Below are 24,464 nucleotides of genomic sequence, written 5' to 3' on the forward strand. Positions count from 1 at the left end.
CAGCGCATGCTTTCAAGCTCATCTGTTTTCTCCGGAGTTGAGAGGGACCAAGGCAGCTGGGTAAATAGGAGGGCAGAAGAAGGTCTCTAAATGCTGAGGTAACCATTTCAGATCTGCCTGGCATTGTCATGCCATAGGGTGGACTTGTTGGTACCGTCAAAGCATACATAAACTGATAGATTTTTCATACAGAGGAATGGTATTTTGTATTTATACATGGCTAAAGTGGACAGATTTGAATAAGAAGCCTTTTGCAAATGAAATATCACCAGCCCAAATATACACCACTCTCAAAAAATGCTGCTACTGCAACAACAACAAAAGAGAAAGCATCAATCTAAACACTTAATAAAGCTCCATAATCGTTAACGTAGCACTTGTTAGACAAGCCAACGGATGTTGTCAGACGAGTTGCACCTGGCTCCTGCACAGTTTCAGAAAACATCCCCAGCCTCCCTAGCACCCAGCGCCGCCTGGGCCCTGATCCCAGCCGCCACCCCAGCCCCATGGCGGCGTGAGGAGGCCCGCGGAAAATGGCCGCTCACCTCACAGCGCCAGCGGGGGGCAGCACCTACACGGCAACCGGCCGGCTAACATCGGGGCGGTGAGCAACTACTCCCGCTGCCGAGTGGCTGGCTTAATTAAAACGTGGCAAGGTTCATTATGAAGTTCCCTCCTTCTCTATGATTCTATCCTCTTGCTGCGGTTCCAGCAGGAAACGCGTAAGATGCGTAATCGTGCATGCTGATTAACTGAAAGCTTCAATATTTTTTTCCTCCACTAAGAAAACTAACCTGGCAATGAACAGGAACCTACACATAATACCAGTAATCTGGGTAACACCACCAAAGGCACGTTTTCAGTTACAAGGCAACATCTCACAAGAAAAAACAGACACACCTCCACGACAGGTATTTTAATTGCATGGAAGCGATCCTGTTGCTATTTACCTTGCAAACAAAATACACAACTCAATACTAGTCCATAAGAGATGGAGAGAGACCTTCTGAGACAGCAGGCTCCAGAGAAGTTGGAGCAACAAACAAATTTCTAGTATTTCTATTTCTTCAGGAGATTCAGCAGCCATTATTTAAAATTTAATGGTGTTAGTGAAATACATACATACATACATAGCATGTATAGTTTCAGTATATGTACATAAAAAGCACAAAATGAAGCATTTCCTTGTTCAAATTCTAGGAAACGCTTATATGCATACACATGTATACACATACACTTTTAATTTAGAACAAGCCTGAAACAGACATGAAATGTGTGTCATTTGTATACATTTCTAGGCATTTGTAATCCTTTAATCACTATCAAGCTTAAGAGGAACATTTTCTTTGCACTATAAACCTGCCCTGGCCTTTCTATAAATATCTGAATTGCTGAATATAAAACTAACTTATTTTCAAATGTGATTAAAGCTATTTTCTTATATATGCAATACAAATTAATTGCAACACACTAAAAATTAAGCAATTATATCAAAAACTTAATTTGTAAGCTACTTACCTGAACATATGCTGTAGTCACTGCTAGGCACCCTACTGATAAGTTCAGCAAAACAAAAAAGCCCAAGGACCAAGCTCCCTCACTCACACACGGCATGGTTATCCCCCCTCTGTCTTAGCTATCAATCCTCTTCTCAAACGCCATTTTGAATAATTCCCCTAATTCCTGTTCAAGCCTTCCCAGTCAAAAGAGGCTACTCCAGATCTTAAGGAAAATCCTCAAAACAGAAATGTGGCTTAGCCACAAGCATACGCTGTGAGCCTTTCCAGACAAACCATTGACTACAAGGCTAACAGACAGGGAAAATAATTAGTTAGATGCAGACTTTTGATTTTGAAATTGTCAGAGTGCTAACAAAAATGTGTTCCATTTTGCAGCAAGGGAAGGATTCACCCATCAAAAGAGACTGGCTGTCAGAGATGAGAGTCCCAGCTGTTTTATGGTCCAGGCCTGCAAGCCAACAGACACGTAGCCCTTGCATGGACCTCAAAAATTATTTAGTCTATCCCCCCGCATGGTACACTGAAAAAGGACTACCTAACCATCCCCAGCAGACGTAGGTGAATGCAGTGAGGTAAGACAGGAGTACAGAGCATAGACAAGTTGAGCGCAGCATGTTCTGGGCTTTATTGCACTCATTATTTGGAGGAACACTGTGAGAAGAAAGGAAGTGAGGTCTACCTGCTTTGGCTAGGCTTTGGACACTGTGTTTGGAGACCCAGCCCTCCACCTGACTCTATGTCCTGAAGCAAGTAGGTTCAGTTCCCTAGGATCCCATGCTGAGATTGCACACTTTCATTCCAGGAATCCTAAAACCAGAGACTGCAAAGAGGCTAGAAACTTCTGGCACAAGAATTGCTTCTGCTTGTGACTGTGGGATCTTCTGTGAGAGACCTGCATCTCCCACCTTCTTCTCAACTACCAGTTCTGCAGGGATGCTAAATTAGATTCTGCCTCTAAGCCTGCCTGCAAGCCTCCCCTTGCCTCCCTCATCTCTGCTCCACCAAACTGTGGAGATGACAATGTCCTTCCGTCCCACTGTTGGGTGCTCACAGATGACTTGCCTAGCCTTCAACACCATAAACAGTCTGAACAGAAGCTCAGCTGCCAAAAAGAGGTAGTTTGCTCTCTCCAGAAGGTTAGTTTCCCACAGGACTTCCCTGATCCTCTTCAGCTGAATAAGGATAAAGAACCATATTGTTGACTCTTGATACTGCTCAGCAGATTAATCACTGTTTGGTTAGCCCTTCTATAATTCCTGCAGTAAAGCAGAAGTTTCGGGGACCTGGTGGCAATATCATCTCTCTGGCAGAATTTCCTGGTGAGGAGTAGTAGTTTCACCATAGCACCAGATATGAGTGATAAACCTCCAGGGGTCGTCTTTTTCCCTGAGCTCTGGGAAAGGTCATGCTCATACTATGAGATGTCAAAGGCTGACTGCACAGGGAATCCTCAAAGATAGCTGTTACAAGACAGTGGGATCCCACGACTTTAGGCATTGGGCTTTCTCTTCCATGCCAGTTAGTTGAACAGAGTCACCTGTGAACAAGGCATCGCTGGATGGCCAAAAGACCCCTGCAACCATGGTGGAGAACAGATCCAGAGCTTCCAGAGTATCTGTGCATAGGGCAGAAGAGCACACAAGGAAGGAGACCCAGCTCATACAGAACGTACATTTCAGAGAAAAACTGTTGCTAAAAGAGAAGGTCAGAACCATGATAAATGGCACAGCTTTTAATTTTGAGAAAAAATAAAGGAAAGCACTTCAAGTTTCATCAGCCTCGGTGAAGCAATTCAGTGGGAATCTAATTTTATTTTTGAAGACGGACCTTTCCATTGTATGTGGTGGGAACTGTATACACATTGTTGTAATTATTATTAAAATAACATGGAATTTGTGAATGTTTCATTCCTAATTACTATCAAAACATAATTACTTCCATGCTGTAAAAGCTTAAGCTGGCACTGATTTAATTGTTTTCATTGTTTTCCAACCACATACAAAACAAGGAGCCATCCTCTATGATTACACTACACCAGTTTCACCAAATGTTTTGTAGACTATTTCTCCAAATCACGAACTCATTTAACATCCCCTGTTAATCATCTTCTGATTCCCCTAGTACACATTTCATAGTAATGAAACTGCCAGATGTTCCAGATATCACACATTGCTAATAGTTCTGACTTTTGAAGAGTTATTAGTAGTAGGGAAAAAAAAAAGACTTGCCTATTATACCTTAAAAAGAAATTTTCATCTTCTCCATTCTTGTTGCCATAGTTATAGTAGAAAACTAATCCACTGTCAACTCTACAGATTTACTGTTTACTAAGATAAGCCATAAATATGTGCTAAACTGAAAATTGGTTTAACTATTTACTTTGGAAAAGTAATCCATTTGATCTGATTCTCTAGCTGTAGTACACCAAGTCTGCACAGGGCCTTACAGGTCTCCAAATACCTCATTAAGACGACAGTTAACTAATTAACACTAGCAACTGAAAGAAAAGGAGGGAACGAACCAAAAACTCATGACAGACAGTAATGAGTTCCTCTTAAGTTTAGGTGTGGTAAAAACGATTTGGATGGAAGTTAGTATCTTTCATCCTTAAGTTTCTGATACACAAAGAAATGGAAATGTATGCGCAATGGAGCGGACACTGCTGGTCCAAATATTCTGCTCTTGAGCAAGGCATAGGTGTCGGTAACCATTTTTTACTATTCTTCCACAAATGCCAGAGAAATGTGACAATCTATGTGAAATAAATCATTGAAGTTCAAATTCAGGAATCAAAAGGAATCAAAACGACAAAACTATTTGGGTGAACTACAGCTCTGTGTGTGGACAATGCAGACTATATCGGTTAAGAAGTATTTTTGAATATGTTTCTATAGCTATGTTTTTTAATCCATGTGTTTCTATGGATAAAAAACACAACTACAAAAATGTTAATCCACAAATCGCTGTACATGCTGGTACTGGCAGATGCATTATCTTCTTGAAGGAATTATCAGCAATGTGGGAAAAAAAGGACACAGCTGTATAATTACACGATACTGAAGGACATATAGATAAAATCCTCACTGTGGTCTTTCCTATCTCACTCTCCACAAATCTAATAATGGCTAGCCCTACAGAAATTTGAGATTAGGTTTTTAAATCTCCATGGGACTGGGCCATAGACCCTTTTGCATCCCCGTCCAGTGGTTTTGAGCCACATTTTCTAGAATTTGTGTATGATAGAACAAGGAGGGGAGGATATGGAGGAAGCACAGGAGCAGAGGGAAATGTTTCACTGCTAAGCGTCCTTTTTATCATGGGGCGATTTAAAAGACTGAGTATCAAGCAAAGATTTCATGGATTTCTTTGCCTGTTTGATGGCAGCTTGTTATAGCTACAAGGAAATCTTCAGTCAAAGAAAATATATTATTAAGCTTGGTTAATATTAAGAAAGCAGTTAAATTTTAACATATGTACTTTTTAAGAAGAAAACCACCTTGTCATAAGATCCAATAAACCGTAATTTTCTATTGGTTTCTATTTGCAGTATGTTGGACTTTCCTTGAAGTTTCTCATTACAATTCCACAAAGAATTTCAAACAAATCTCTGTCTGTCACAAACAATAAACATGGCACTCTCTAAATCTTTCCTTCTCGGGAGTGTCAAAAAAATTTTCAGGGGTGCCGATCCCTTTCTTCAGGGCATAGACACTAGAAGAAGGAGAGTCCAGTCTTTTTATTTTGACTTCCATCCAAACAAATGCCTGAAAATGACAATGATATGATAACGTAGAATTAAAAAACAGAAAGTTTTTGTCATTCTTTACTGTACCATATGACAGCATCGCAGAATTCTCTGCATCATATGAACTTGGAAACTTACTTTGCTTTTTCTAGTAATGATTTCAATTAATCTTTAAATATAATTTAATGTACAATTTTAACATTTTTTCAAATTAAAAACTACACCACATATTCATGAAGGCAGAATATCTGTTAAACTATGATAAATAGAGATTAAGTATGACAGTACAAGAGGATTTGGCAGTCTGAAAAATTTTCTGTCATTTTAGAGGGATCTTCACAATGCTTGGCAGAATACGGGCTCGTAAAATCCGATCTGACCTCTTCCTTATGACAAGCATTATGGAAGATGAATGTGTGTTAGGATCTATCCTGTTTGCAATATTTTGTGCAGAAGCATCAGATGGAGTTATGTGTGACCTTAAAGAAATCTTCATGATTCATTTTGCGCTGCAGGAGAATATTTAACCTTTCCATAATATTGGATATAAATGACCACATAATGGTGGACAGGGCCCTCCAGACCACACTGTGGGAAGGCCTCCATCAGGGCTGACTGCCCTTTCCCATGAAAGATGCTTTTAAGCTGAGTCACAAGCATATGTCTCCCAGATGAGCCGTGGATCCTGCCGCATCATAGCCATGCCTGCGCCTGGCCATCAGCCCTGTAGAGTCACATCCTGATGCTGACACGCAGCCCTACCTCATCACTGTGGACCTACCTGGCCATGCTCAGCTTCTGTCTCACCTTCCACTGTGGAGAAGCCAGCCAGCCCTGGTCTGACACACTCATTAATTGAGAGAGTATGCCAAACCGACGAGTCACAAGGTTACTCAGGATGCCAAACTTTATTCATGGTAGGACACTTAATGGGTGGGAAGTCAGGGGAGGGGCTGCGTAACAAAATTTAAAGCGGAGAATCACCATAGTCCTTGTTAACCCTAGAAGAGGCATTGCTATTTTTGTTGTTGTTGTCATAAAACTAGTAAGTAAGGCTGGAGAAGCAGCTGAGGCCTGGAACGTTGTACATCCAATCTCAGGATGATATTTCTTCTCAGATACACTGCTTCTGCCTCTGACATTCACAGCTTGCACCCTGAGAGGACCCACACAACTAAGACAGTCCCAGCACTGTCTTTGTCCCTGTCCTGACGATGACCACAGCTAAAGGCTTGAAGAATGTCTGTTTCAAGAAACCCTGCTTAATAGGTCTACGAAAAATATCATTTTGCGGTTTTTGAGTTTTGTTTTTGTGTGTGTGTGTGTTTTACAGATAAATATCCTAAAGGGCTATCAGCTATGACATAAAAGAGGCTACAGAGCATAATTGCTCACTGACCCTGAACTGAACTTTGCAATGGTATCACTAAATGTGCTTTCTGAAGATAGAACTTCATCTTTAACAGAATTTCTAATTTACGTTTTATAAATTTTTCAGCTTCCTATTAAAAACTGACAACAAGTAATAACTAAAGCCTATTTACATCCCTTAAAAACATTGTAAAGAACATACATAGAATGTTAATGTAATATACATCACCAAACTAGTTTGAGAGTTTGAAAGCAACTGTACATCTCAAAAAGATCAAACAGTTTTTTTATTAGGTGACTATGATCCCTTTTCATCTATATTAAGATTTACCTGATGTCTCAAGTGACCAAAGAGAACTGAAGGGATAACACATGGTACTATTAATACACGAGCTGTTCATATAGCTTGACTTTAGATGTTTCTTCTTGTGTTTTTTTTTGTTTGTTTGTTTGTTTTTGTTTTCCCTCCTCACTTTATTCTCTGATCCTATTAGCCAGTCAACTTTTGCACTTGTTAGGGTGTGGAAAAGATTATATGCATAAACCAATTAGAAGATTGGAAGTGCTTTCTTTCTATAAGCTGGAAAACTCGTTTACTAGTGGTGAATGAGCTAATTGAGTACTAGCAAGGTGGCAAGCTTTTTATATACCACCAGAGACAACTAGAATCGTCAGGCAGAGAATTTAATCTATTGCATAAGCATTATGCAAGGACATTAACTGGTTTCTTCCTGCAGCAATGCCAAATTTAATTCAGATATGCTCTAGGTTCCATTCTGTCACATCCTTTGTTAGCAGTTAATATGCAAGACATAACTGACACACGTTATATTTTAAGTTCTTATGCCAAGGAAAGCATATTTATGAAGCAGCTGTCAAGGTACTAAGAGTTAACATTGTAGTTCAACTACAATTTGCATGGGGTTTAAAAAAAGACTATGAATACTGGACTTCCTCTACTAAATCTTTATTAGTGTATTTACTCAAACATTGCAAAAAGCAATAAATACTGTTCTAGAAATTACTGAACCTCAAAAGATCGAGCAACTTAGTTTAGATTGGAGCTTACTGTCAAAGATTAGCTGATGTATCAAGCTCCCACTTAGCTCCTGCCTGAAATGAATCTTGCTGTGATACGTCACCAGTATATTAAAAAGTAGCTCTTGCACAAATGCTCACCCTTGACCTTTCCTAAGCCCTGCTTATCCCTGGAGCATGTTCCTGATGACAAGGTTGAGCAGCTGAACAAATTATGCATCTGTTTTTCCATTTAAATGGAAAGGTTTTCAAAGAAAAAATCAAATAGTAAGGCAACCTGCACTTGCAGAGCATGTTTTTCTGAAATATGTGGGATAAAATCCTGACTCTATCAGTGTCAAAGGCAGGGCTGCCTTGACAAAAAATAATAATAAAAATAGCAGGGACCATGGCAGATTGGCAGATTCCAAGAAAGGAGAGCAAACAGCCTCCTAACTTTGTTGTGATATCAGTGAAAAAGATACATTTTCACCATCTGTATATTGTCTTTGCAAAGTCCTAGTTCCTTTGGAGTTATTCTGAATAAATTGGGTAATCACTCTTTGAGGGAGACCAAAACTCCCAGATGGGAGCAGGAATGGTAACTGGGCTTACTTTTGCCTTTCTTTCTTTCATCATGTGTGATTTTAATCCAAGAAATTTACCAATCAGGCTTCCAAATGAAAAATTAAAAACATTAATTGTTAATAGTGCACTGCTCAGAGTGAACATTAGAGTTGATTAATGGTGGAAAAATGCTCTTGTATTCATTCTAACTACAGGGACTTGTGCCTCTCATCTTCATTTGGTGTTATAAATTAGATCAAATAAGGATCTGAGATCCACAAAACTTTCTGGCAAAAGGGAATGGGAGAAAAAAACAGGCAAACCAGAGCTCCAACATAGCCCCAACAGCCATACAATTTAAACAGTACTAGAAGAAAAGCAAGGCTAAAAGCACAGAATGCTGAAAGGAAAGCACTACAGTGAGTCAAGGACAGAACAAGCAGTAATCAGGGGTATGCTGTTAAGCCAGACTCAGCAGTAGGCATCAGCCTGGTTCCTTAAAGTTTGGCCACTTTGGCCAAAGGCAGCAACAACAGAAATGGCCACATTAGCTAAACGCTTTCTTGAATGACAATCACGCTGGATAAGCAAATCCTAGTGATTACATCTGGTTTAGATCAACAGTAAGAAACAAAGGAATACCCTGGTGTATCTAATGGGATGTGCATGAGAGGGCATAATCCATTCCAGAAGCCTTACTTTTCAATAAAAACGTAAGTGTCACGCCACACCACAGTGTGATTTTTGAGAAGGCATAATCTTACTCACACAGCAAAATAAAGGTGAATCAGCAAATAGTTCCTGAGCAGCCCTGTACAGTCTAATCCTGCACTGTGATTAAGGGATGATGAAAAGAAGTATTCACACAAACAAGACAGCACATTGGGCTGAGGGATAAGCAATTACTAGAAAATTCCCAAATGATCTAGTACTCCAGAGATAGATAGGAACACGATTCTCCAAAGTCACTGTATAAAGAAACACCTTCTTCTGAAGATGCTCAGATACAAGAGGAAAAATATTACCGAATGTCTAGAAACAGCACCTCCCTTAATGAGCACAAGCACAAAGGGATCCAGAAAGGAAGCTATAACATTTAACGAACAAAAGAAATAGAAGAACAAGATAATCCCCGTAGTATTACAGACAGTTACAGCTAAAGGTTTTGTTTAGCAAGTGACCTGCCATACCAGAAACACAGGTGAAAAAACAGGTACATTGCAGTCTGCTTGTGTAAGCACCCAACAGAAGCTCAAAATTTACATTGCATTTTACTTCAGTCATGAAGGGTGTTCTGTAAGAACTATGTCACTTTGGAAAATATAACTTAGATGACAAATCAAAATTGATTATAGAGCTGTGAGAGAAGAATCTTTCCAAAGGAAAACAAAAGTGCCAACGCTACCAAGCCAAAGCAGATAATGAAACTATCCATCAAATCTGAGATTAGAAATCTGGATGTTCTACAGTTGGAAGACTACAATATATCCTAAAAGATTCATACATACTGTGGGTGCTTTAGCAGGATGTTGAACAATCAAAATGCTAAGCACTAATACAAGGCGAGTATCAGCAGAGATTGCTTTTAAACCAGGATGAGGTTTCCAAAATTACTCTTAGGTTTGTGGGCACTAGAGGAAGAATTAAAGCAACACCTTTTGTGCAATCATCATGAAGCAATGACTGTCCTCTACTGCTAGAATAAAAATACCCATGTGAACCAAACATACTAAGTTTCCTTAAGAGGCAAATTAAATTTTGTATGCAAGCATGGTAGTAGTCACAACAGTAACTTGTAAGATTCAGGACTGTGTTGAAGCAAAGTTAGCTAGGCTTTCTGAAACAGCAAGCAATGCCTGCATATTATGCTAGTTCTGAACTTACTAAACTTATTAAAAGAAAAAAAAAGTACAATTTGTGCTGATCCCTCACACTACAAACTTTGGGTATTGTCTAGCTGGACAGTAGCATATTTCTTACCAACGCTCTTAAAAGACAGCAACACTGAGCACAAATAGAAAAAGCAGTTAAATTACACTCCGTGTTTCAGGCAGTTTCTGGTAGGCACTGAATTTCATAGAGACTGACCTCAGACTACCAGTCACTCTCCCACATTCAAAATCGTAGGCAACTCATGACATGAGAAAACCCATATTCACAACAGATGAGGTTTCAGCTCTCAGTTATTTATTTGTCTAAAAAGAACCTCACCACGGCTGATAAACTCTCCACCTCCGACTGTAGACACTTTGCAAGAAATAGAGTAAGAAATAATTGTTCACGGAAGACATGATATGCATTACCTACATTAATCTCACACAACAGGAAAATGCTTACAATTTGAAAAAAGAAAAGAAAAAAAAAGGGGGGGGGAGGCAGGGAGAGGGTCAATGCAGTATTGAGCCAAGTCTTAAACAACTGAAAAAAAAGGCAGGACAAAGATAATGACAACAATAAAGGACTTTCAGAACCAGTTCTGAAAATACATGGGCCAATTCACTGGCCAAACTATAAACTGCAAGGAGGGACTTCAACACTGTCAGTGGCCTAGGCTAAACCAAGAACAGTAAGAAAGAATTAGGAAGTTTGATGACTTTGTTCTCAGAAGAGTCAGTGTAATAGAATTGTTACCAGAATTCTCTCAGGCCATGGCAAGAAGTGAAGATTGATTTTCTATCTATCTTGGCTATCACACCGAATTTTGATCATAATATTTTAAGACTAAAAATAAACAAAAATTGAAAGGTGCAGCAATCAGGCTGTTCAACACTGTTGATAGTGAGGTATTAATAATGTCTTTTTTTTTTTCTAGTCTTAGGTCTCAAGAGCACTAAGGTTTTGAGAGTGTTCTTTAATTTTCCTCTTAGACCTCTGATATTACATATGGCACATCTAATCAACTTCTCTGAGTACATTCAGTAGATAAAGACAATGAAAGGCAATAGGATTATCTATAAATTCTCATATTCTCATTTTGCCCTGTTGCCTTTCTACCTAGGTACTGACTTCCTCACACCTAAAAAGAGAAGGAAGATGGACATTTGAGGGAAAGACAGAAAAAAATACAGAGTAGCAGTAATGACTTTGTCATCCTTGATTAACAAGCAAATGAGAATTATCTATTAGAACAGGCATTGCTTTGAGGTATCCTCAGACAGATTTTCAATTCCTCTCTCTCCCATGATTAGGTTGGTAGGCAACAACTCACCTGCCCACACAGAACCACCAGCATGTCCTCTAGACCCACTCCTGGTAAGCAGATATCCCGCTAAAGAGAAATGGCCTCCCACATTCTTGTTGGTCTATCCACAAACCTGAAAAGTAGATGATTTTGACGGACAAAGTTTTATGCAGTCTACACAAAGTTTTTGAAGGCCATTGGTTTTGTGTCAATCTTCAGCATTTCATTATTTTTTCATCAAAACAATAAATAAATAGGCATTAACCAGGAACGTGTAACATCAGCATGGATTTATGAAGGGGAAGTGATGCTTAACCAATCTGATACACTTCTACAGTGAGGTGACTAACTTGCTGGATGAGGGGAGAGCAGTTGATGCTGTTTACCTCAACTTTAGTACAGCTCACCCTGTAACATCCTCATAGACGAGATGACAAAGTAAAGATTACATAATTACACAGTGAGATGGACTGAAAATTGATGGAATGGCCAGGCGTGGAAGGTTGTGATCAGCAGTACTAAGTCCAATTGGAGGCAAGTCACTAGTGGTGTAACCCACGGGTTGATACTGGGGCTAATTCTGTTTAACATCTTCATTAATGACCTAGATGATGTGATAGAGTACAGCCCAGCAAGTTCACAGATAAATCAAACTGGAAGGAGTGGCTGATACACTTCATGGTTGTGCTGCCCTTCAGAGGGACCTTAACAAGGGGAAATGCAAAGCCCTGAACCTGGAGAGGAATAACCCCATACACCAGTATACACTGGGGGCCGACCAGATGGAAAGTGGTTCTGCAGAGAAGGCCCCTGGGGTCCCAGTGGTCAAGAAGCTGGCCATCAACCAGCAATGCACTCTTGTGGCAAAGAAGGTCAGCTTCATACTGGGCTGCATTATGAGGAGCATTGTCCACAGGTCAAGAGAGGCGATCCTTCCCCTCCTCTCATCACTAGTGAGGTCACACCTGCAGTACTGTATCCAGTTCTGGGCTCCCCAGTACAAGGCAGACATCAATGTAATGCAGTGAGCCCAGCACAGGGCAACAAGGGTGATTAAGGGACTGGAGCATCTCTCGTATGAGGAGAGGCTGGGAGAGCTGGGACTGTTCAGCCTGGAGAAGACTCATGGGGATCTCATCAATGGATTTACAAATACCTGATGAGAGGGAACAAATACGAAGGATATCTTGATATCCATTAAGACTAGGAATAGATTTTGCAAGTGAAAGGCAGTACAATCCCTAGCACAAGGGAGATCAGTTGCCAGAACAGACATTTTTCAACCTGCATATTTGACACACAAATGTAAATGAAAAAGTGAGCTTGATGACCCAAAGAATGTTTATTCTTCAGATGTATTCAGATAAACCCTAGAGCTATTGTCCCTGCTTATATGAAAAAGAGATCAGTAAGGACACACTTTGTAGAGCTCTATTACAGTCCTCACAGTGGATGATTATATAAGTTGTATACTGCACTACTGCATTTTTAATAGGGAACAGACTGTCACCACCATCTTTTTAGGCAGCAGATTACAATCCCCAGGCAAGATACAATCTGCTGTTCCCACCAAGTTTCTGCAGGCATTGTGGAGCAATCTGACTTGGAAACTGCTGCCTAGTGCCTAGAGGAAGGTAATTCTTTCAGCTTGCTTTACAGGTCTGATAGGAACGGTGCTGAAACTTGGGAGGAGCCAGAACCCACTAATTTGCAGATGTGTTATCTTGCCAATTTGCTTTATGCTTATGCCTTGTCAGCAAGGCAGCAGGGTTTAAAATCATATCCAGCTTCTTTTCCAAGCCTTCGAGAACTGTGACTTTGATACTCTGGGTTTTGGCAAGACTGAAAAACAGACAAAATGCTTGACAAATGCTTGATATCTTAACTCCAAAATGTTATCTCTGCATAATCTAGAGTAGGACTTTATAAAAGGCTAGCTGTTATATGTTATGCAACTCTCACCCTATACTTAACAGAATTTAAGGAAGTTGCAGACAGTAAGGAGGTACAAACTAACTGAGGCTTACCTGTACAAGTAGGCTTTACAGCTAAGCAGCTGATGTACTACAAGCCCATACCCTAGATTCTCACTTAATAATTAAACAAATAATCGCTGCCAGAATATTGCAATACCTGTCTGATCATTTGTCATCTGCTGTTTTACCAACGATGATGACATAGTTATCCAACAACCATCATTAATTGAGGATGTTTAGGAGTAGGTGAATTTCAAACAGTCAGAAGGGATTTCACAGTTAATGTATTTAGAGATGTAAATGAATCCTGACACTTCAAAAATTCTAAATGATGCACATAGGAAAAGTTGCGTGCATGCACATTGTATGCACAGGCGACGGGGTGCTCTCTTTTTACATAAAAATAGAGCTGAAAAACTGAAGATTACATAAACGGATTAGAGAAACTGTAGATTCTTCTCCCATCTGCTTTGTTAGCTGATTCTACAGTGCCTTGATGTTACACTAATAAATCAGAATGATTCTGTTTAGCCTAATTACCTTCTCTTGCAAGGACAAATCTTTGTTAACTATCCCTACGCAGGGCAGAACACAGCAAAGCACCACTACAGCAAAGTATCAAGATAAGGGATGGATGATTTAATACAAGCTGTATAGTCTGGCAGGAACTTCCAGTGTCTGGAGCTCCATTTTTCACTTTCAGCGTGACACAGAACACACTGCCCTGGTTCTGAAACACCCATTTAACTTGTGTTATGGAGCGCCAATATCAGAACAAGCTGTCAACCACAGTTGTAAAACCACTGTATTTAAAAAGTCATGTAACATGAATTCCACTTTGACTTCAGAATTGCAAAATACAAGAAGTCTTATTTCCTCCTTACAAGGCAACAGAATATTTTAGGTCATGACATTTCTCTACATACACAGCACATGCTAGAAGGAACTGTATGGAACCTAACTTAGGCACAAAGTGCTCTACAACAACATGCTATGCCACAATCCATAATATCGCCTATTAAGAAATCTGTTATCATGGCAAAACACATATTGTAAAATGGTGACCAAGAAGGTGACAAGAAACACGGAGAGAGATTTTTTTTCATAATTACTTTCACTTGAAAAGGTGCAAAGATATCATCAGAGAAATACTGATTACAGTACCAATCATTCCCCCACGTTTTTTACTCTGAGTTCATTCATGTTCTAGTCCCGACCCAAAGGAAGAGGTAGTAAAGAAATCATGAGAAGGAAATCAACAGCTGCAACAGCCCCTAAGCCCACATAGCTGGGTGGTAGGGAAGGCGCATAGCGGCACAAGCTAGACAGTGACAGCAAGATTTTAAATATGCTATGTGGAAATATAATATCATTTTACTTTCTGATTTTTTTTTTTTTTTTACACTTAGCTTTTCTTCCAAACCAATTTCTGTAGATTCATTATTAAGAAACTCTGTGCAACATGGAATTTAAATCATAAGTCCTCTGGCCTTCCAAATACAGGTAAGATAAGATGCTGTCATGGACTAATTCTTCACTGTATGTAACTGTCATTACATTTAGTGCTACATATGTAATGTGCAAAGGAATGTTTATGAGTTGAACAGAAACAGTTCAGCAAAGGTAGAATTTAATTAGAAGTCAAGTTTTGAAGAGAATACAAATTCTCCTTGCCATTACTAGATCACCAACTAAAAGGCATGTCTACTATGCAGGGAAGTGGTGGGAGCTGGGGGCATTATAGCCCACTTAGCCACTCTAGTTTATCTGTAAACAGATCAAGAAAGTTAAATTATAACGCACAATGATCTCTCTACATATACTAAAGTTTATTTCTGATGGGGTGAATTAAACCTCTTGAGCATCTCTGCTGCCACAGCTGGAGCACTCCAGATCATGAACTGTTTTATTTCAAGCTAATTTAGGTACTATACACTACATTGCCTTCTGACATAATTTATAAAGCAGATAATAATAACAGTCATACACCCTCAGCCTATGCACAGCACTTAGTGAAAATGTCAGCAGTTAGTTACTATAGAAACAGAAAGCAAACTCTTTCACATGTGAAAAATGTTCAAGTCACAGCCCACAGCAGTAAGGTTGTAATGTGGCTTACCTACAGGATACTTTAGTGGCGTGATTAAAATGGTGCAAATCACACTCAGCATTAGCACAGGTTCATCTAACATAGAATCATGCTTATGTCCAGGATTGCCCCGACCCAGGTGCAGCACCTTGCACTTAGACTTGTTGAACCTCATTAGGTTGACACGGGCCCACTTCTCAAGCTTGGCCAAGTCCCTTTGGATGGCTTCCCTTCCTTCTGCACCATTCAGCCTGGTGTCACCTGCAAACTTGCTGACCAAAACATATCCTCACAGCAGAACCACTGCATTGCATTCCTTCAAAGTATCTGATGGATGTCAGTGTCACATGAACACTAATAATTTATCACAACTAAATATATGCCCAACATCCCTTCCTTTCCCTCTGTTGGTGACTGATTCAAACTAAGGCCATATACTGGAGCTGAATGCCATATGATGACACAGCACTTTAAGTCAGTTCTTTGCAAAAGGCAGCTACATCCTTGGCCACTACACAAGGGAATGCCCGGAGAGGACTTCTGTTATGGTTCTATAGGACCTTTGCCACTTTATAATGTTTTTACATCATGTCCACTCTGTGTCACCTGAGAAAGGATTTCACAGGCACTATCATAAAATATAGAGCTGTATTTACAGCTCTTTATAACATCTTGTGGTTTTGTACCTAATTTCCCTCTGCTGTTCTACTAATAAGGGAAGCATGTGTCTTGGAAACTCTGCCAAAGCATATTTCTTTAGAAAGAGCCCAAAGTAATTTATAGTGTATGCAAAATGTGTTGAATGTTTCTTATGCCAAGGCAAGATAGTTGTACTTAAAGGATGTGACAATTGCTTAACTTCACAAGCATCAGTACAGGCCAACTGGATAGCAAAGACATTTTAGGTTTGTAGTATTTAACTCTCCAGGTATGAACGTAGTCAGCAGACCCAGATTTGAACATTTAAACTTAAACATAGCTAAATTTTACTACTAATAATTCTGCACATACCAAACAGGTCATCCAAATGAAAACTGTTATTACTCTTTGCTAATTATTAAGTTTCCAAGTGACCACAGTATTTCACCATAAAAAACAGTAATAATGAATTCTCTCAGGTTAAAATACGTTTTATATGTGGAAGTATATCAGAGTTTATTGTCATTTAGATTTTTTTTTCTAAATTACATAGTAACTCCTGATATTTCATACACCGTTCTCTCTTTAGAGCTTTACAGAGCCTCTTCAGAAATAGTTTTGTGATTGTATTTGTTCTGTCTGTTGAAGACACTGTCCAGTTTTTAATAGATGGACTGAGATAATGTTGACAACATGACATCTGAAATTAGCAAAGAATTGTAAATCTGAACCACAAGATGAAAGAAATGGGAGTTGCAGATATAGGAAGTATGGATAAGCTGGGCAAATAATTAATAATTAAATAGGATAATAATGAAATTGTCCTCAGAGACCCAGACCATTTAGCTGTCAGTGGAACTTATGGTACTAACAGAGACATCACTACCAATTAAATTATCTGATCATTTTTGATTAATCAGACAGAGCACTGATCTACTGAAATAAAAAGTGAATAGTTCTTAAAATTGATATTAAAAAGTTATGCCTGCTATGCGGTATGCCTCCCACAGCAGTCTAAGTGTTTTCTGTAATAAGCAGGGAAATTCAGTTTAATTTAGTAGGGTAGCATGCCCTGAGGGGAGCAAAAGTATTTTCAACAAAGAGAAAACATCTGGAAAGACACTTATTTATAGAGGCATGTGAGAAACAGGCTCATGTGCTCATGAAGTTAAAAAAGAATAACATTCTTTCCTGATGAATTAACAAAGTTACCTTGTATCAAGATTTAATTAATCTGAGTTTCAGGATTTCTTATTTGTTCTGTTTTCTTTTACTTCTGCATATCAATTTTGTCAGTGTTGTAACACAATTCAGGCTTGAGAAGCAGTCAGATGCTTTTTAAATTTCCAGTACAAGTAAACTAAGCTTCATTAACAAGTAGACTTTCTTCAGTGTAGCACTTTTCAATCAAAGGTTACAAAGGTTATCGTTAGAATAATCTAGGCTGTCAGAGGAATGAAAATCAACAAATTGCTTTTTTTTATAATTATTTTCTTACGTAAGTATGATGGCTGAGATCCAGTTCTCCAACTCTGAAAGCTACTCTGAGTCAACAAAGCAGTAGACAGGAGAAGTTACAACAAACTACAAATATAAATTCTTATTGATGCTTTTGACACCTCACAAGAAGGTTCTGGTTTGAAATTTTTTTCACCAAAATTACTTCAGAAAATGACTTGTGAAACCAGAATACTAATGAAATATGCTTTTTCCTTTGACCTTTTTGGACATCAAATATGCTGTCAGAAGGCAACTGTCTGAGCAACTAGCAGGGTCATAAATGTTTGCAGAGAAAACATTTAGAATTGTAGGCAGGAAAATAAGAAGAATTCAGTAAAGATAAGATTAATAATTCTTAGTCTGAAAAAAACATTTATTTTCATATGTTTTTGGACTTTGGCTAAGGGATGTTTCTCAAGGAAACTGCAACCCTCATCCTGGTATATTTAAAACTCAGAAGCTGAACTCCAACTCAGTGCCTTGCACTGGCAGAGATTCTGGGCCTGAAAAGGGGCATCTGTCCCCCATGACTGTATAGCAGAGAGTTACTAGATACGAACTCCCACTCATCTTCCAAGTTTAACAGAGAATTCAAACCAGCTCTTATGCAATCACTAGCTCTTTTAGTCACGTTTTTTCAGCCGTATTTTAGTTATGCCACAGCATTGGTGAACACAAATCACTTGACAGGTAAATAAGGTACGGTTTGTTGGACAAGTACTATTTCTGCAAGACCACCTGATGTAGGTGGAAGAAAAGAGCACACAATTATTTGTTCAGCTTTGGAATGGAAACAGAAACTTCAGGGTTTGACCAAACTGTTCCCAGTTTATCTTACTTTATTTATTTTATTTCATTTAACTTTATTATTATTTTTTTAATTAGGCAATTTGAAAGAAAAAGGTAGTTCCCCTTTGGCAAGGCAGAGCCATTGTCATTAACAGGGCAAAGAATGACACAGAGACAGTACTGCTACTGACAGTATAGCTGTTCCTGTGAAAGACTGTGATGATGTCAAAATGATTAAAGATCTTAATAAATAAATAAAGCATTTATATAACCAGCATGGAATTCAAATGTCATCGGGAGAAGGGAAGGAGATTACTGATTCCAAAAAAATAGCAAGAGAAATAATTTTCTTGGTAATTCCAGCTGAAAAAGTGATATAATAATACTAAATAACTGTATAAAAGTCAAGTCCTGAAACCACTCAGTAAATCATTCAACAGTTTGACAGATAGTATCAGGAAATATTTGTAAAAAGTTTCTCCACCCCAAGACACAAATCACTGCATTGTGAGTCTGAAATAATAAAAGTCTGCTAGCTTTATTTGTTGTAAATGTGATTAAATTTCAAATTGTTCAAACTTTTTATACATTTTAACTTTACAACTTGTAATCTCCTTATTTTCTTACTTATTTTTCCCAGACTTCAATAGTTGACTGTATACCCAACTAAAGGACCAAGCATGTGAAGAAAGGTGTGGCAGGAAGGGACATAAGTAATTCATGAGGTAATCTCTGATCCTCTACTCAATTAGCATCAGAATGATATTTCTATTAGAATACTATTTCAGAAAGCAGCATTCTTCATATGAAAAATTCTTGCTCTAACAATTTCCATAAGTTTTAATGAGTTTTTGGAAGAGATGTCCATTGCAATGCGAAGAATTGAATCTCATGTAAAGATTTATTTTTTGCCTCTCAAGGCATTGCACTGGAATATCAATTAGACATTGCTCTTCCTGTCCTAACAAGTCACACTGTGGCCATAGAGCAGGTTTTTCCACCCAAGAGCGGAGGCAAAAAACCTCCTGTGCTTCAAAAATTATTTACTAAGTATATTTTGAGATGAAAGGTACATACAAAATGCAAGATGAATATGAAGTGTAAAATTTAGTCAAGAGTTTCCAGTATGTACTGATATGATACAAGCATAACCAAAGTCCTAGCTATGTCTTCAAAGACTGAGGTCACACCAACACAATTCCAGAAAGTCCTTTTGCACTATTGCTAAACGCTGTACGATGGGAGTCTTCACAGCAAATAATGTATGAGTTGAACAGGGAGATTTCTTATTTGAAGGAATGTGCCTCGGATATTTTGAGATAGGGAGATTTATGATCCAAAAATTATTAAAGCCAACAGAAATAACTCTGGTACTCATCGGTCTTTTTATCAGGACCATTCTATGTAATATGTGATATAATTTAAATACATTTTGAAACACAGGTATTCTTCATGGTAAATCTTACTTTTTTTACTTTGTAAAGGCAGAATTGTTTAATGTTGCTCTTACCAGTGTTATGAAGAGGGAATATGCTAATGCCATTTGATATCTTCTGGTTTTGAAAGCATTCAGTACTAACCAGTGCTGTGCTAAAGCAGCAAGAAACAGCTAAACAGCACAAAAATCAGGAAGGACTCTTGCCAAACATCTCACTTTGTTTCCACCATATACTCATCTTATAACGTGAACTGTGACTCTATATGTATTTTGTTGCCATAAACAGCTTTCATTTATTTGACATGAAAAGCTGAAGTTTTTCTGTGATTATTCTCTTCCCACAGAGCTTCTCTGACAGCCATTGGTCTAGTACTAAAATTATTCCACTGAAACCACATTATCAAGGCATAAGCAAGAATGGCCAGAAAGCGTACCTTTGCACAGAGGCTTTGGACTCCTGGATAATGCATTCTAGCTTTCTACAGCCCTTAGGGAAATTTGTGAATAGGCTTATTTATATGGGAAACCATTGCACAAAGGAGCTCACTCAGTGAGCCAAAACTTACAAGCTGCTACATCTGAGGTAGCAAATGCTTTTTGAGAATACCTAGCTCTAGGCTTTACCCATATGAGCAAAGCTAATATTAAATTAGATAAAATAGCTTTGCTAATTTACTTTGCCTTCTTTGAGGGACAGCTTAACTATGATAACTATTTTATTATGATAAAGTATGTTTATGTTTTATAGATTATATAAGATTTCTTACTACAAGTATAGAATACATATTCATATTATTTAAACACAACACAAATAAGGTTATTTCCCTTACTGAAAGCAGGTTAGATGTACTGTAAGGTTTTCATAAAACACTAGGGATATACCTCAACATCTTAATTCTTCTCTTTATTCTCTTCAAATTCTTCTCTGAAATGCTCTTGCATAACATTCTTCTACTTGCTATCATTTTTTTTTTCTTAATTATACATTTTCAGCTTGTATATCTCCTTGTAATTGATATACTGGTTGCTAATACATACTTACTAATTAGGCAGGGATGGACAGAGTTGAATTTTATAAGCTCCTGGAAAGCTGTGGGGTTTTGATGACCCAGTCATTCATCAAAGACCTATACTTCTTTCGGCATCAGCTCTCTAATCATAACTTGCTGGATAGGTTTCCAACAGGCAGAATGAATTCACATTTCAGAGATCACCCTGAAATTTGTGCTTAGTAGTTTCCATATAACATGTGCTGGAGTAGACATGAGTAGACATGTGGTGAAAATAGCTTACTCATTTGGCACAAAAAGATATGATAACACCATTCATCAGAAAAATGTACAGATGGCTTTGGATTGTCTCGGCAAGGGTTCATATTCTGTATTCTTTCCTTCAAGAAGAGTTGTCTTGCTTGTTTTTCATGGCGATTCACCTGATGCTGCCTAGTGGGCAACTACAGTGCTAAAAGCCTAGTGAGGACAGTGAATGAAGCTTAGCAGGCATTCCAGTACTTCTCTGATGTCCAAATTTTTACTTTGAGTTAAGGCTAACACATTTCCAAATACATTCTCACCTACTCTGACTTCCTTTCCTGAGACCTCTGTGACATCTTTCAATCTACTGTCATCTGGAAACATCTTATGCTTCTGTTTGAACATCAGTTCACAAATCTCTTTTGAAACAACGATCATTCTGAAAGCAATTCTTGAATTCACTATATCCAGTCTCTTAGTTTGTGTATGTTCAGTATGTGATCAGAAGAATCCGTAAGACTGACAGACTGAAAAATTCTACCTAATTAGTACTCACCACATTTAGCCAGGCTTCTTCAGCACTTCAAGCAATGTTCTACTAACGTATTATCTTGCTTTTCTAATTCTAAATACCTGAAGATTTGCATGAGTCAAAGAGAATTATTCAATAGTGTTATGTATCTCACCAAGTTTAAAGTTTCAAACCTGAAATGAAAAAGGAATGTGATATAAACTGGAAAAAACAACAACAACAAGCAGGAGGTAAGAAAGAATGGATGTGCAAGAATAATATTATGGAATATAGTTTTCATTTCAGATACTACCTTGGAAGAAAAACAGTCTTTGAGAGATTATTACTCATTAAAAAAAAATCTACCATACCATACAAATAAATGTCCTATTTAAGATGTATTCACTTAAAAAGTGGCACTGGAGAAATTAAAAAAAAAAAGAAACATTTACAGAGACTTTTTCCCAGTTAGTTCCACCAAGAGATTTTCTCCATAAAACAGAGATACTTGCATATAAAATTAATACACTACATCTCCAAGCTGTGCAGCAAATACAAGATGTACCTACTAACCACCCTTCCAATGCTGTATTGTTTATCAAACACACATAACCACAATATACTTGTTATGGTTAAGACAAACTGAGCCACAAAGCTGGCTTGTCCCATACGATATAAAAGACCTACAGGAACAGCAGGAATAAAACTCATTTCTCGCAAGCCCCTGTTTTAACCATATCATCCCACATAGGAATTCCCTGCAGTAAAGAAATTTATTTTGATACAGATCTTTTTTCTTTTCCAAAAGAAGCTCTAAAGTGAGACCAACACTGCTCTCTGATTTTTTGAAGTGCTTTCAATATTTATGCTGGCCTGAATGTGAACAGAAGTTGCCCTATAAGTTTTAGAAATACTTGGCTAGACACCAAACACTGCACTTACATAAGGCCATACAATCACCTGACACTTGTAGCTGCCTTGCCGATTTTCCAAGAATTTTAATCTTCTTTTCTTGAAACTATCCCTTTAGTGAGCAAATATATTTAGTCTATTATTTAAATGGTTGTTTTGGAAACAAACAGTTTGATTTATCAAACAAGAAAATATTTTCCACTCCCAAACATCAGAAATCAAAAGAAATTTATTTGTACAGCAAAGTACAAAGTGCAGCTTGTCATATAAGAGGGCCCATTCCTCAACTGAGCACTCCCAGGCTGCTTCTACGCATTTAAAAGCCTTTCTACAGAATAATAATGAAGCTTCACAGCTCTTCCTTCCTGCCAAACAGATGGATCACCATGCCAGCAAGTAATGCACATAGTTGGTGCACAGCAATTACTACACCATGCAAAAAGCAGATCAGAGATAGATACTTGATGTTTGGAGGCAGCGGTAACATGAACTTCCCACTATCATAGATTTTGCTTTTATAACATGCTTAAATATACAACTAGCCTATTCAATTTGCTTTAGTTCATATTTTGTAGCAGACATAAAATTAAATGGTTCAAATCCCTACCCTCCTGAAGTCAATGGAAGTTTTAACTACAGACTTCAAAGAAACCAGAATCTGTCTCATCGGTACTCAAAATTGTTCTATTTACTGACTACACAACTGGAGCTATTTATTAGTAATGATTTTTGGTGTCTTTTTTTGCATGTGTAATTTACACTTACAACCCTTGTAATAATTAAGGGTCACTAATGTGACAACAGAATATATTAAGAAGGCTCTGAACCACAAACTGCAGGAGGCCAGAACAATACACTACAGAATTACTACTTTGTGTGCAGTCTTCCACTTTAAAAAGGATTACTGCATGCTCCTCTTAGAACAACAGAATTGTTGAGACTGGAAGGTGCCACTGGAGGTATTTGGTCCTCTCCCCCTGCTCAAAGGAGTGTCAACTACATCGGGTTGCTCAAGGCCGTGCCCACTCAGGTTTTTATTATTTTCAAGGATGGAGACTACACAACCACTCTGGGCAACCTGTCCCAGGGTATGATCACCCTTGCAAGTAAAAGATTTTTCTTACGTTTAAGTATTTCAGTCTGTGCCTCCTGTCCTGTCACTTTTTTTGCAGTGACGTTACATACATTGTGGGAATATCTGGAGATCTCCACTGCTGCAAACCCACCAGTGTAACTCTACTTCAGCTGTACAGAAGATCATTCAAAACATCATTCACTATCAATCACCAGCATGTCAAAGCAAATTTAAATTCCTACTATACTCCTACATAAGCACTTCCTACTACTAATCCTGCAAGCAGTTTTTTTTTCTCTCAAAAACACCATCATTGTCTCTATATCTTTTGAAGTTCCAGAAAGGGCTTGTCATACAGAAGGGATGGAGGCTGGGTGAGGAAATGAGCTATGCACAGAAAGCAAGAGCAAATTTTTCTAAAAAAAGTTTTATTTGTATAGCAGCATGATCCATTAAGTAGGATGAAAACAGAGGAGGGCATGAAATTAGTGGCTGGGAAGTCACTGACAAATCTTCTAGCAACTATTGTTTTGTGCTCTCCAACACTTTCCTGTCTTATCATTAGCAAAGCAGCAAGAGGAGGGGGAAGCACGGTGCACATAGTCGTGCAAGTCCAGCACAGATCACAGAATCACATAATCGTCTAGGTTGGAAAAGTCCTTCAAGATCACCAAGTCCAACCTGACCTACCAAGTCCCATCACTAAACTGTGTCCTTTAGTGCAATGTCCACAGCTCTCTTAAATACCTGCAGGGATGGGGACTCCATCACTGCCCTGGGCAGCCCGTTTCAATGCTTGACGACCCTCTCCATGAAGAAATTCTTCCTAATGTCCAATCTAAACCTCCCTGGCACAACTTGGGGTTGTTTCCTTGTGTCCT

General features: G+C 38.4%; 1 protein-coding gene across 5 annotated transcripts in view; it reads right to left on the minus strand.

The window, feature by feature from the left end:
* Positions 1 to 24,464, minus strand: part of TRMT9B (tRNA methyltransferase 9B (putative)) — a 117,768-nt gene that overhangs the window by 79,758 nt on the left and 13,546 nt on the right. Inside the window, exon 1 of one of the 5 annotated variants that reach the window (XM_040555255.1) lies at positions 1,519 to 2,881. The exons of the other annotated variants lie outside the window; for them this stretch is intronic. The gene's annotated coding sequence lies outside the window, so the exon portion shown is untranslated. Of the gene's footprint in view, positions 1 to 1,518; positions 2,882 to 24,464 lie in introns of those variants that run through there. 5 annotated transcript variants of the gene reach the window in all.

The sequence above is a fragment of the Cygnus olor genome, chromosome 4 (assembly GCF_009769625.2).
Source record: "Cygnus olor isolate bCygOlo1 chromosome 4, bCygOlo1.pri.v2, whole genome shotgun sequence".
NCBI classification, from domain to species: Eukaryota; Metazoa; Chordata; class Aves; order Anseriformes; family Anatidae; genus Cygnus; species Cygnus olor.